The sequence below is a fragment of the Photinus pyralis genome, unplaced genomic scaffold, assembly GCF_008802855.1.
Source record: "Photinus pyralis isolate 1611_PpyrPB1 unplaced genomic scaffold, Ppyr1.3 Ppyr1.4_LG2, whole genome shotgun sequence".
In the NCBI taxonomy this organism is placed as follows: Eukaryota; Metazoa; Arthropoda; class Insecta; order Coleoptera; family Lampyridae; genus Photinus; species Photinus pyralis.
Window position 1 is genome coordinate 16,070,089 of NW_022170403.1, and position 11,825 is coordinate 16,081,913.

The following is an 11,825-nucleotide window of genomic DNA, read 5'->3' on the forward strand; positions in this document are numbered from 1 at the left end:
TAAAATTTAAGAAGGATTTCGAAAAAAGATCAATTAGGGAATTGCTTTACCAGAGTGAAATATTTAAGTTGGGATAGAATTGCACAAAGTAAATTCGGTAAGGATTGCAAAATGGGCATGAAATAACATTAATCTTTCGAGAGTTCCGCGTACATCTTTGATGTTTAAACGGGATTCGCTAAATTAAAATTTTCGGCTAATTACCAACTATAAGTAACTGCATCTAATCGTAACGCCCGCGTACATCGTCACTATTTGCATGTCAAATTCCCATGCAACACATCGCTTACGACTGGGTAATTAATCTCGCTGCACATTTACAAAAACGCTAAGTGCTCCAAACCTTATTTCATTTGTTTTGTCGACGGAAAAATACAACACGCCGCTTTGATTAATATTAGAACGTCACATTTTTCTGTCTACAGCCAGAACGAGCGCAACACTAAATCCAGTCCTGATTTAATTTTCCAAATAAATTACTTACACCGAAGGATATGAAGAGAACTTAAAGCTTGCTTCGATAATCAGGTAGCGACGCTGAGTCAAAACTTGTACAAAACTCCAATAAATAAAGTTAACTGTCTGATACATTTCACTGTCACGAAACTTTCCAAATAAGTATTACATGGACCGAAATAATATTCCACCCTTTGTTATACGCAAATTTTCCGATACTTATTACCCTTCTATAACTTGGCAGTGAACCTAATGTAATTTGGGAAGTGGAATACCTCGAAATCACTTCCAGTTAAGTAGATAAATAAATCACAATTAAAGGTGTTTCGTAATTGCCTATTACCAGAATTAACGTTTCAAATTAAATTTTCTAACGAAATTTGTTGATTCCATACAAACCAATTATAGTCAAGGCACAATTTATATCCTTAACAGTTACTTCCCTGGATCTATGCTAATAGAAAGTAATTGTTTCATCGACTAGTACGCAAGTAAAAATCCTATCGGTTTTTACAAAAGGAAACAAACAACTTGACTTATAAGAAAACCTGGTGACAGATACTTTCACGTTGGCTCTAACATTTTGAATGATAAAAAGTAAATCCAGTTTCCTGAATTTTATACCATCTAATATAAGTAAAATATCTTCTCGAAACTTGGTAGACGTTTTCATCCAGCGGCACTACAGTCATGGCTTAACGCTAATGTAGTATACACGCTGCGTCTTTCTTTTAATATTCAAACGTCAATTAAGTTTTTACGTAATATTTGTAGATTTTCTTATTAGAACGTTAAGCTTCAAACGCCGTCAATTTGATGCAGCAGTATTTAGGAAGTGTATAGGACGGCGAGGCATTTATGTCATGCCTCAGTAGCTTATTGCGCTCTGACGCGCCGAGAGCGTCGCGTTTAATGCCGAAATATATGACGATGTCAAACGTCGGTCGGTTTATGCATCAAATTCATAGTAGGAAATACCCCAAAAATTTGCATGTCGACCCTATATATTGGAATTACTTACAGTAAATGTTTACTATGGCAACAAACGAACCTAAAATATGAATACCATCACAATTCGATTAATATTTGACCTTTGCTTGATTATAAAGGGGCAAATGAATATCGCGTATATTTGAGTTTCAGAATGTCATTGTGCAATGATGTTGACATTACTAATATTACTAAATTAGTCCAAATTTTATCCATGTATATGCGAATTGTGAATCTTTCAGGTTGATCTGCAATTATCGTTGCATCAACATATTCGTTTTTCGCCGTACTCGCTTAAAACTCTTACTTTGAATTCTCTAGAGATGCTTTCCATCCATCATTTATCGTGTTGAAAAGAAGACTTTGTTTTTATTCAACTGGATAATGTGTTGTCACATTCGTATACCTACTTACCACTTAAAACTTTAAAATCAAATTTTAAAACAACTGTATCTGCGTTTGCTAGGGCCAAGTGTTCATACTATTATTTGTTGGCAAACGTCAGAACTGCATGTTTCTGCGAAAGTACGCATAAGTTTAGTTTATGTTCAATTTTGATCTTGCTATGACAGATTGTTCTCTTGATCAAAATAAATGTAGGCCTGTTATGACCGGTTGCACATATTTGATTAAGGCTTAAGTGTCCTAGGGTGATTGGTTGACCCTTGACATTACCCAATCGGGATACAAACACGCCCCCAACCAAATGCCGTAATATTATTTGGACCCTTGTTAACACTGTAATATTTTAGTTGTACAACTGGACCATAGATGCGCAAAATGACTGATTTATTTCATTTGCTAAGACTTACGAAATGTGGAAGTGAAACGCGATAAGCGATTCCATAAAGGTGGCCAGATTATAAAACTTCCATAATCGTGAATTGACGTTTGAAGAGGGAGAAGTCAGTTCTTTCCTTTTTATTCGCGTCTTCAATTCAGGATTACGTCTCAGAATGAGAGTCACCGATACAAAGTTTTAAGGAATTTGAAATCAAAGTTTCAGCTGTATCAGTTAGCCGTCAGCCAAGTTTAGGCGTTGGGATAACAACGGCTATACGTGCTGCCTACTGGAAGCGGCCTTCCCTTTTGCATGGAGGGGCCCTATAGGGCTTTCAGAGTATTTTTCAGATTCGATCTCTAATAGACCATCAACTCAAACAAGAACGCTGGGTTTACAGCGAACGGGTAAGAGGGCAGAGACACCCAAATGAACCCTTAAGACTTGTACTTAGGTCGAGTCTTATTTAATGGTGGATTTCTGGCTCTGAGACTTTAGGATTGAAGGATGAGAGAGGACGGAGCAGGCACTTGGTGGTCTGCTCGGTCTATCTCCCATACGAATAAGCTCCACCTACGCGTAAACTGGTTGAGTTGATAAAGTACTGTCATAATCGTAGGCGCTCTCTTGTAATTGGCTGTTATGTTAACGCACACCATGCTGCGTGGGGCAGCACGGACCTTCTCGAGCACTTTGAAACAACTGATGTGAATAGCCTAAATCAAGGAAGAGCCCCACCTTTGTCACAGCGCGGGGTCAGGAAGTAATCGATCTGATGCTGGTTCCTTCTCAGTATAAGAATTCAGTCTTTCCAAAGGGCGTGGCACCATGCATATGTACATTAAAATTTTCGAGTTTAGTTCAGTTTTCCGTATAGATCCCGAAAACTTCATTCGACAGAAAACGGTTAACAAATTTAAGACAGGAAAATTATGATGTCGATTGAACCTTATAAATTCGTTCAATAATAAACCATACAGCAGGTGCTGCAATGAAAAAACTGAAGTTGCCGGTTCTTTACAACTTTGATCTTGTGTGAACATTTGAAGACTAAATTACGGGAATGGTTAATTTACTTCGGTGGCACATCAAGCTTGTTTTACCCATGAAATTTGTAATGCTTCATTTGCTCCATTACAGAGCATTATTATTGTTTACGGTTTATTACTTGTTGAAAGATCCCCGTAATTTTTGAAAGCAATTTAATAGATGGCTCTACCTATAGTTGGAATTTAACAACGCAATTATGCCGCGCATATGGCCAGCGCTTTGATTAGTGCCTGTCGATTGTCTTCTTCCTTTTCTTTCGTGAGGCGTATCGAAGGGCACCTCAATTAAACAGGTGAAAGCGTAAGTTAGAACGCATGGAATTTGAATTGCCATCATCTATATATATTTTAGTCTCCGGGGATTGGATTCATAATTTGGGGATTCGGTAGTAAGTTTTGGACGGAATCACCTATACTCTAGTGAGGATATAAATGTGCGTTCTTTTTCGTTCGGCTGTAATTTATCATACTTCAATTTCCATCGACGATTGTTGCATTCGTCTACGATTAGCCCTCTCATTTAAGAGAGTTTTAATTTGGTACCAGTTTAATCACCACTTCCTTCTAAAGGGGTTGACCATTTAAGTACTGTACCTCGTATAGAAGCAGATTATAAGTAGAGCGAGGCTCTTCAGGCATTAATCAATTGAGCTATCCGTTCAATGTGATCATTCCAGTGCGCATTTCCATTTTTTTTTAAAAGGTTTATATGGTTTGCGCATAAGACGTTGGGGTAAATTATCACTAAGTATTTATCATTAGAAATTTTAATTTAAATTATTTATTAATTTTAAGATGAATTTTTAGTTAGGAAAATTACATGGAATTGTCCATTTTGTCGAATTGTAACCTATAACGTTTGCATCATAAATAAACCAAACTATATATTATCCCTGGATTTGCCAGTATTTTTGATTTAAAGCTATTTCAAGATAAAGGATAATTACATTTGGCGCTTTATCTGGGCACAACATTCCCAATTTTTGTTGTTATCAATCTACTTAAAATAAGTTTTGGGTATACCAAAATTATATCATTTATTTACCCCATAGTACATAACAGGTATTTCCATAGGCAAAGCGGAAAAGGTAATAATAATATTTTCAACCTTATACACCGTGAAACATCACACTCCTCACTCAACCGTTTTCTTCCTGGGGGCAACATGGTGTGGGCGAGATTAGTGTGTACCCGCATCACCACGGGCCTGGCACTCCGTTGTAGACTGTCACGTCGCTATCGCCTAGTTGGTGAGCTGAAATAGCGGGCATGTGCGTGGACTGGTTGAGTCCACTTACCCGTCCCATTTTGCCTTAACATGCTCGTGAAGGCTTCTTCCGGTCGTTCTAGAATCTAGATCCTCAACCTGGGCGCTTGGTGTTGAGGACTGCAATCCACCGCGACGATTTTTGTCGGGATGTCTGCTATGTTGACTTAAATTCTCCTAACGTCCAGCGGTTGGTGAAAGAAACGTCTGTGAACGAATACGCTATATCTTCCAGCACTACCGATCCCGGGGGTGACAGGTGGTGGTATTTCAATCACCCTCGTCGGTTGTGGGACGGCGTTGTTACCGTCCGGAGGTGACGTGGCTGCTGATATGGTGGTGGTGCGATATGGATTGAAAGGTATTTTTATCGTGGTTGGTGTTATTGACCTTTCACTGGTGTCTCCAATGATGCCTAGAGAAGTGACGGTGCGTTGCGGGTGAGTATAGAACCACCGGAATGGCTGTGGCTGCTTTTTCTCCACTCGTTGAGTTGCTTCAGAATACGTAGGTGATTTCTTCTCTATGGAGGTCTGCAGAGAACTGTCAGGGGTGGGGTAGTACTTGGGTACCCCCTCGAAACACACAAACAGCTTACCAGGTTCGCTCGGATGTCATCAAAAAGGCGACATCCCCACCGCATCCTTGAATGAGCCCGTGAAATTTATATGAAATCCTTAATGAACTATACAGGGTGACAATTTGAAAACGTACCACCCCCCATATCTTAGTAAATAAACGAGATATTTAAAAAAATCAAAATCCGTTTCGGTAATTTGGAGGGGGAATCACAATGACATAGTTGGCGACGTACCCCCTCCAACCCCCTGCGCCCCAGCCACCCCAACTTTTAAATCTTAAATAGTGACCCCCCATGTGTGATACGTCTTTGGAAAGCTCTGAAAAAAATGCTTTCCAACCATACCAAATAGCATTACATTTAGGTTAGTAATTATCGTGCAAATCAAAAAATAAACTAATATGATTTGAAATCTGTCGTATTTAAAACGCAACCGGCGAACATAGACGAACTAAGACAGAGAATAATTCAAGAATGTCGAAATATTGCAAAACCAACATTTGAAAAGGTTCGACAAGAGTTTGAGAATAGATTATAACTGGCGATCAAAAATGAGTTGCTGTCAAGTCGGCTTTGGAAATTCAAGTTAAATACGATTTTCCATGTTTATTTTTTGATTTGCACGATAATTACTAACCTAAATGTAATGCTATTTGGTATGGTTGGAAAGCATTTTTCAGAGCTTTCCAACGACGTATCACACATGGGGGGTCACTATTTAAGATTTAAAAGTTGGGGTGGCTGGGGCGCAGGGGGTTGGAGGGGGTGCGTCGCCAACTATGTCATTGTGATTCTCCCTCCGAATTACCGAAACGGATTTTGATTTTTTTAAATATCTCGTTTATTTACTAAGATATGAGGGGTGGTAAGTTTTCAAATTGTCACCCTGTATAGTCAATTATCTTTTAAAAAAAACAAGTCGCAAATAGAAATGGAGTTGATGGGTACTCTTTGTGACGTCAGTTTTTCTACGGTGAGTGACGGTTTCTCGCGCTAATGGAGGCGTGCTCTATCTCGAACTTGAAGATCATTGGTTCACCCAGTGTATATACAGTGATATTTATCAATAGGTAGAAATATGGATTTATGTGTATCGTTTTTCTCAATGTCTACCTTTAAATCTTAAATTCTCCTCTGCAGGGCGCCTAATGTTATGCAACCAAAATAACTTCTTAAAACAAATAAAGATAGGAGTGGCATATTATTTAATTTGAATATTGTTGCTTTGGCACCACAGAAAATAAGTCTCTTAGTGTGGTGTCACGCTATGCGTTTTACCGCTCCTGCTAAAACGCTTCTGTTTGGCGGGATGATAATATCACCTCAGTTTAAACTCTAAATAGCAAAAATAGATAACGCATCCCGTTAGACCGCAATAGTATAACAAGTAAGTAGATGTCGTCCTATCAAACCGCATCCGTTTTAGCAGGAGCGGGAAAAACGCATAGTGTGACACTGTTAACGGCATCATTCCAATTGACAATATGAACTTTTTGTTCAGTTGAATACAACGCACAGGAACGAAAATAAAAATACGGAAGCCAAAGCTAATAATATTCAAATTAATTAGATGGCCGCCAGATATTTATTTGTTTTAAGAAGATATTTTGGTTGCCTAAAATTATTAGGTCCCCTTTAGAAGATATTTTATCTTTTAAAAGTAGACAGGGAAAACAATACATTTAAATCCCTATGTCTACTTCTTAATTAATATCACTGTAGATTTCTAATTGTCAGAGGTTTGACGTCTGCGAAATCTTGAACACTATCACTGCTTAATGAAAAACGCCTCTATGTATAGACTTTAGCGTTGTAGAAAAACAGCTGGGTGAGCCTGAGCCCTTACTTTTTACTTTCCACTTGCCAAACCCAAAGTATGTGCCGGAAATTCCCAACCTTATATAAAATACACATAAAAAGAAAAGATTTGTTTTCGTGAAAACGCGTTCCGTTACAAATTATAGAAGACAAGCAGTACTGACGTGGTTAATTTGTACATTCTACCTTTTCTGGAATAAAAGTTTGATATATGAAAGTAGCTGACCTAAAACATTTTGTCGATATTTTCCCACAAACCAGACGTGTTTACTCTACATATGACCCCCTGGTGTATTACTATAATGCCATTAGTAGATCTTCGAAAGATATTTAAAATACAATATTACGTTTAATTAATCGAAGTCGAAGTATACGAGTATAATCAATCACTAGAATTATTGTATAGGAAAAAAGGTATTGAATGACGGACTTTAATGTATTAAATTACCACGGCTGAAAATTTTCTAACATTACTGCGACCTTGCCGTTAGTTTTATTACGCTTAAAATAGATTTCGTGTTTGGAGTTACAGAACAAAATCCGCAGCGATTTATTTTTAGCAGATCCGATCAACTTGAAATTAACTGTTATTACCCACATCTGAAAATTCGAGCACTCGAAGTTTAACATAAACGTTGGGTTAAATAAAATTGTAAGTAAACTTTTCTTTGTGTCTAATAAAATACCTGCAAACAACATTTTAAATTTAGCCAACAGTTTCCGTGCACCAATAAGGCATATAAAGTCTATGCGAATACAAAGTACACACCCCTAATACTCGCCAACCGAGCACCAATTTCCGTAAATTACACCCAGCTTTGTTTTCAGCTCTCTGCACAAATCTTCCCAGAAAGCAATTTCGAGGCTGGAACGGGAATAGTTACGTTTTTCGCAGGCGATAAAGATTCATTACCGTGTATTCGTAGGAATACCGACAAAAATTTCACTCAGCCATTTTTTTGTATTAAGTAAATGTGGTTCCTTCCGATTCGAATACAATCCTTGATAAGGTTGCTTGAATATATTGACTTTTTTAGCATTATACCTTAGTTTCACCTTTTATGCGAATGAGAATAATGAAAGTGTCGGATTTTAAATTTCCAAATTTAAACAGGGTTTATAAAAGAAAAACGAACAAGGAAAATTATCACCTTTAAAGGTTAATGAAGGCATGGCTGCGTGAAATGTGTGTTATCAGTCAATTAAGATCAAAATGAGGTTTTGATTTATCTTGAGAATAAAGTTGTTTGGGGGAAAGTTTTTCGGGTTTATTGTATCACACCCAGATACGTTTATTATAAAAAAAAGAAAAGACGTGGTTTATTTGAACGGGCCAAACTTTGTTTTTTATTGTCTTTTTATGTAATGGCACAAGAGGGTGGAAGTTATAATCGTATTATAACGTAGCTCATGTTAGTACGTAAAATAAAATGGAAATTGACAAAACATAATGTAAGTAGTCATATTCTTTAATGGAGGTAAGGTGTACTACCTATAAATTTCTCCGTAGACATTTTGTTGCTCTTACTAAAATTTATACGTTTAGGGGGCATTAAAAGGAAAGGTGAACTCTCGGAAATACTCAGACTTTAATTGGATTAATTAAAACATTTTCCAATATTATCAATATGATCTTTTATCATGCTTTCCCGGATCTAATGAATAATGAAATAAAACCAGTTGCCTTTACTATTTCATAATCGATTGTGCAGAAAAGCGCCAGTTAGTTATTTCCTGAAATCCAAAAACCGGAATAATCGGACACATTAGCTTGTGTTATTTACAAGATAAAAAATATTCATTTTTTTAACCTATTGATAAAAATAATTCATATTTGATAAAATAAAATAATTATTTTTATCATAATGATAATTTTAAATCATTTTTTTATCTTGGGTTTTTAAACAGAAAAATTTAAATTATCAACAAGATAAATTTAATTCTTCCGCCATCTTAGATAATTTTAAATGGCCACCTTTGCAAGTCATAGCGAGATGAAAATACGCTGTTTTATAGGGAAGAAGAGAGAAAGGCAGCGCACGGCGCCATTTAATTTTATCTCAGATAATATTAAATGGCCGAAACAGCCATTTACAATTATCTCAGATAATTTTAAATGTCGGAATGGAATTAAAATTATCAACAAGATAAAAATAATTATTTTTTCATTATCAACAAGATAAAAAAAATGATTTGAAATTATCATTAAGATAAAAAGAATGATTTCAAATTATCATTAAGATAAAATTAATTATGTAATTTTATCATTAAGATAATAGAAATTCCGGCAAAACTTTACTTTAAGATTATAGTATTGTTGCACACTAAATGTTAAAACGGCGTTCCATAGAGTCGGATTAAATCTAGTGGTGTAAACATCACGCTCCCATCGAAAATTTAACCTTCCAACTCTTCTAAACTGTTTTTTTTTTACACGGTATCGGTACTAAGACCTATCTTTTTTTTTTAATTAATTTTTATACCGGATCAACAACTAGATAGTTGTTATACACAGCATCGATAACTTATGGTACTAAAAAAAACAAACATAACTATATAGCTACTTACAACAAGTTAATACTGAATTTTATGTATTATACCTATATTATATGTACATGTCTTGTGGCATTTTCCTTTTTAGTCTTTTGTGAATGTTTATTTTTCCGATGTTGTATTCACCAGCACTTTTGCACAAGTGCATGTTTTGTTTAAATTTTATAACAGTTTCTTTTATAAAATCGTGTATTGTAGGAATTTTTAGTTCGTTGTGTATTTGATCGTTTCTTACCACGGCGCGTTTAATATCACTCGTGTCACTTTATTTTGGAGTCTCTGTAATTTTTTTAGGTTGGTCTTTGAAGTATTTCCCCATACTTGACACCCATAGCAGATTATTGGTCGTATCAGTGCGGTATATAAGAGTAGCGAACACTTGCTTTAAGAGATGACCTGCGATTGATTAAGGGATATAGGTTAATTAGTCTTATATGTGCTTGAGTTAGCTTTTTATTAATATGGTAGCTCCATGTTAAGCGAGTATCGAGATATACTCCCAGATATTTGACGGCTTGATCTCTTGGGTTCCATTGTATGGGTTTTCCATTAATAGCAATGTTCTCGATGTTTTTGATTTGCCTCAGTGTAAAAACTTTAGTGACACATTTGTCAGCATTAATTGTTGTGTTCCACTTGTCGAACCACTTGCATGTGTTGTCTACTGCTTTTTGTAGTCTGCGTACTGCTTCGTGGATGTCCGAATCTTGTATAATTAAGACAGTATCATCTGCGAACATCGCCACTGAAGAAAGGTTAGAGGGGATGTCTCTCATATAGATGTTAAAGAGGAGTGGCCCGAGGATGCTTCCTTGTGGAACTCCGGCTTTTATATCCTTCTTTTTTGATAATTTCGAATTAATTTTTACTGAGAAGGTTCTGTTGTCAAGAAATCATAGGAGTATGGCTTTTATGTAATTTGGTAGTTTTAGTAGTAAAAGCTTATATTTAAGTCCCTCAATCCAGACTTTATCAAAAGCCTGGGCAATATCCAAGAAACAGGCTGCAGCATATTGTTTATTTTCAAAACTTTCCTCAATCATCTCAGTTAATCTAACTAGTTGGTGTATAGTACTGTGGTGTTTTCTAAATCCAAATTGGAATGTAGGCAGCACATTATCTTCCATACTAGTTTGAATTCGATCGTAAATGATTTTTTAAAGCAGTTTACACATTGTTGTTAGAAGATTTATTGGTCCGTAGCTTTGGGGTTTCTTTTTATCTTTTCCAAGTTTATGGAATACTAAAATATTAGCATGTTTCCAGGATTCCGGAAAATACCCTAATCGGAGACAGGCATTGATGAGTGATGCCAGAAAAGCTAGGAATTTGTTAGGTAGGTGTTTTAGGACTATATTAGGAATAAGGTCATGGCCGGGACTTTTCTTTAATGGTATAGGTTGTTGATAAATAGCTTAAGTTCAGAGGGTGAGGTGAGGGTTTAATTTGATCAGGAATAGGTACGTGTGTTTCAATGTAGTTTATGGCTATATTATGGTGATTACTGTTACCAAAGAGTAATTATGGGTACTCTTTGCTGTTATTATAGTTTGGGGTAAATACTTTCTCCAGCTGGTGACTAAACATGTGGCATTTTTCTTCATCTGTTGAGTGTTTCTGATTATTATCCATTGTTATTGGTGGCATGATTTCGTGTTGATTAAGGATTTTTATTGTCGCTTTCCACATCTGTGGGCCATTGGGTTCGAATTCTTGTATATATTTTTGATACGATTTAAGTCGAATTTTGTCTAATTCTCGTTTAATCTTGTGCGTCAAGTTGTTTAAAAGTGTTTTGGTTCGTGGATTTTTATTTCTTTGGTAGTCTCTTCTTGTTGTGCTTTTCGTTTTTATGAGTTCCATAATATAGGCTGGGGTATGCTGTTTTTGTCTGATGTTTTTGGTTTTGGTGTTTGTTGCTATTTTTACACTTTCTATTATGTTTGCAGTGTAAACGTTTACAAGTGTATCTATGTCTTCTTTGGTTTCTAAACGTTTAGGGCTAGCAGAAGTGTTATTCAGTGCATTTTGAAATATGTCCCAGTTGACAAATCCATTTATTAGTTTTTGATCGTTTTGTATGATTTGTGGAGTACAATTAAACGAAATTAGTATTGAAAGGTGATCTGAGTCAAGTTCTATTAGTACGGTTTGGCTTATAGTTTTGGTAAAACCTTTTAATATTATTAGGTCAAGGATATCTGGCTGGTGGTCAGTTCTGTATGGATAATAAGTGTTCCCGTTGGGCGCGAGAATATTTAGCCCTTGCTGGGATGAAATAGTATTGAGGCTAATTCCGTCAGGATTGTTGCACCTGCATCCCCAGATAGT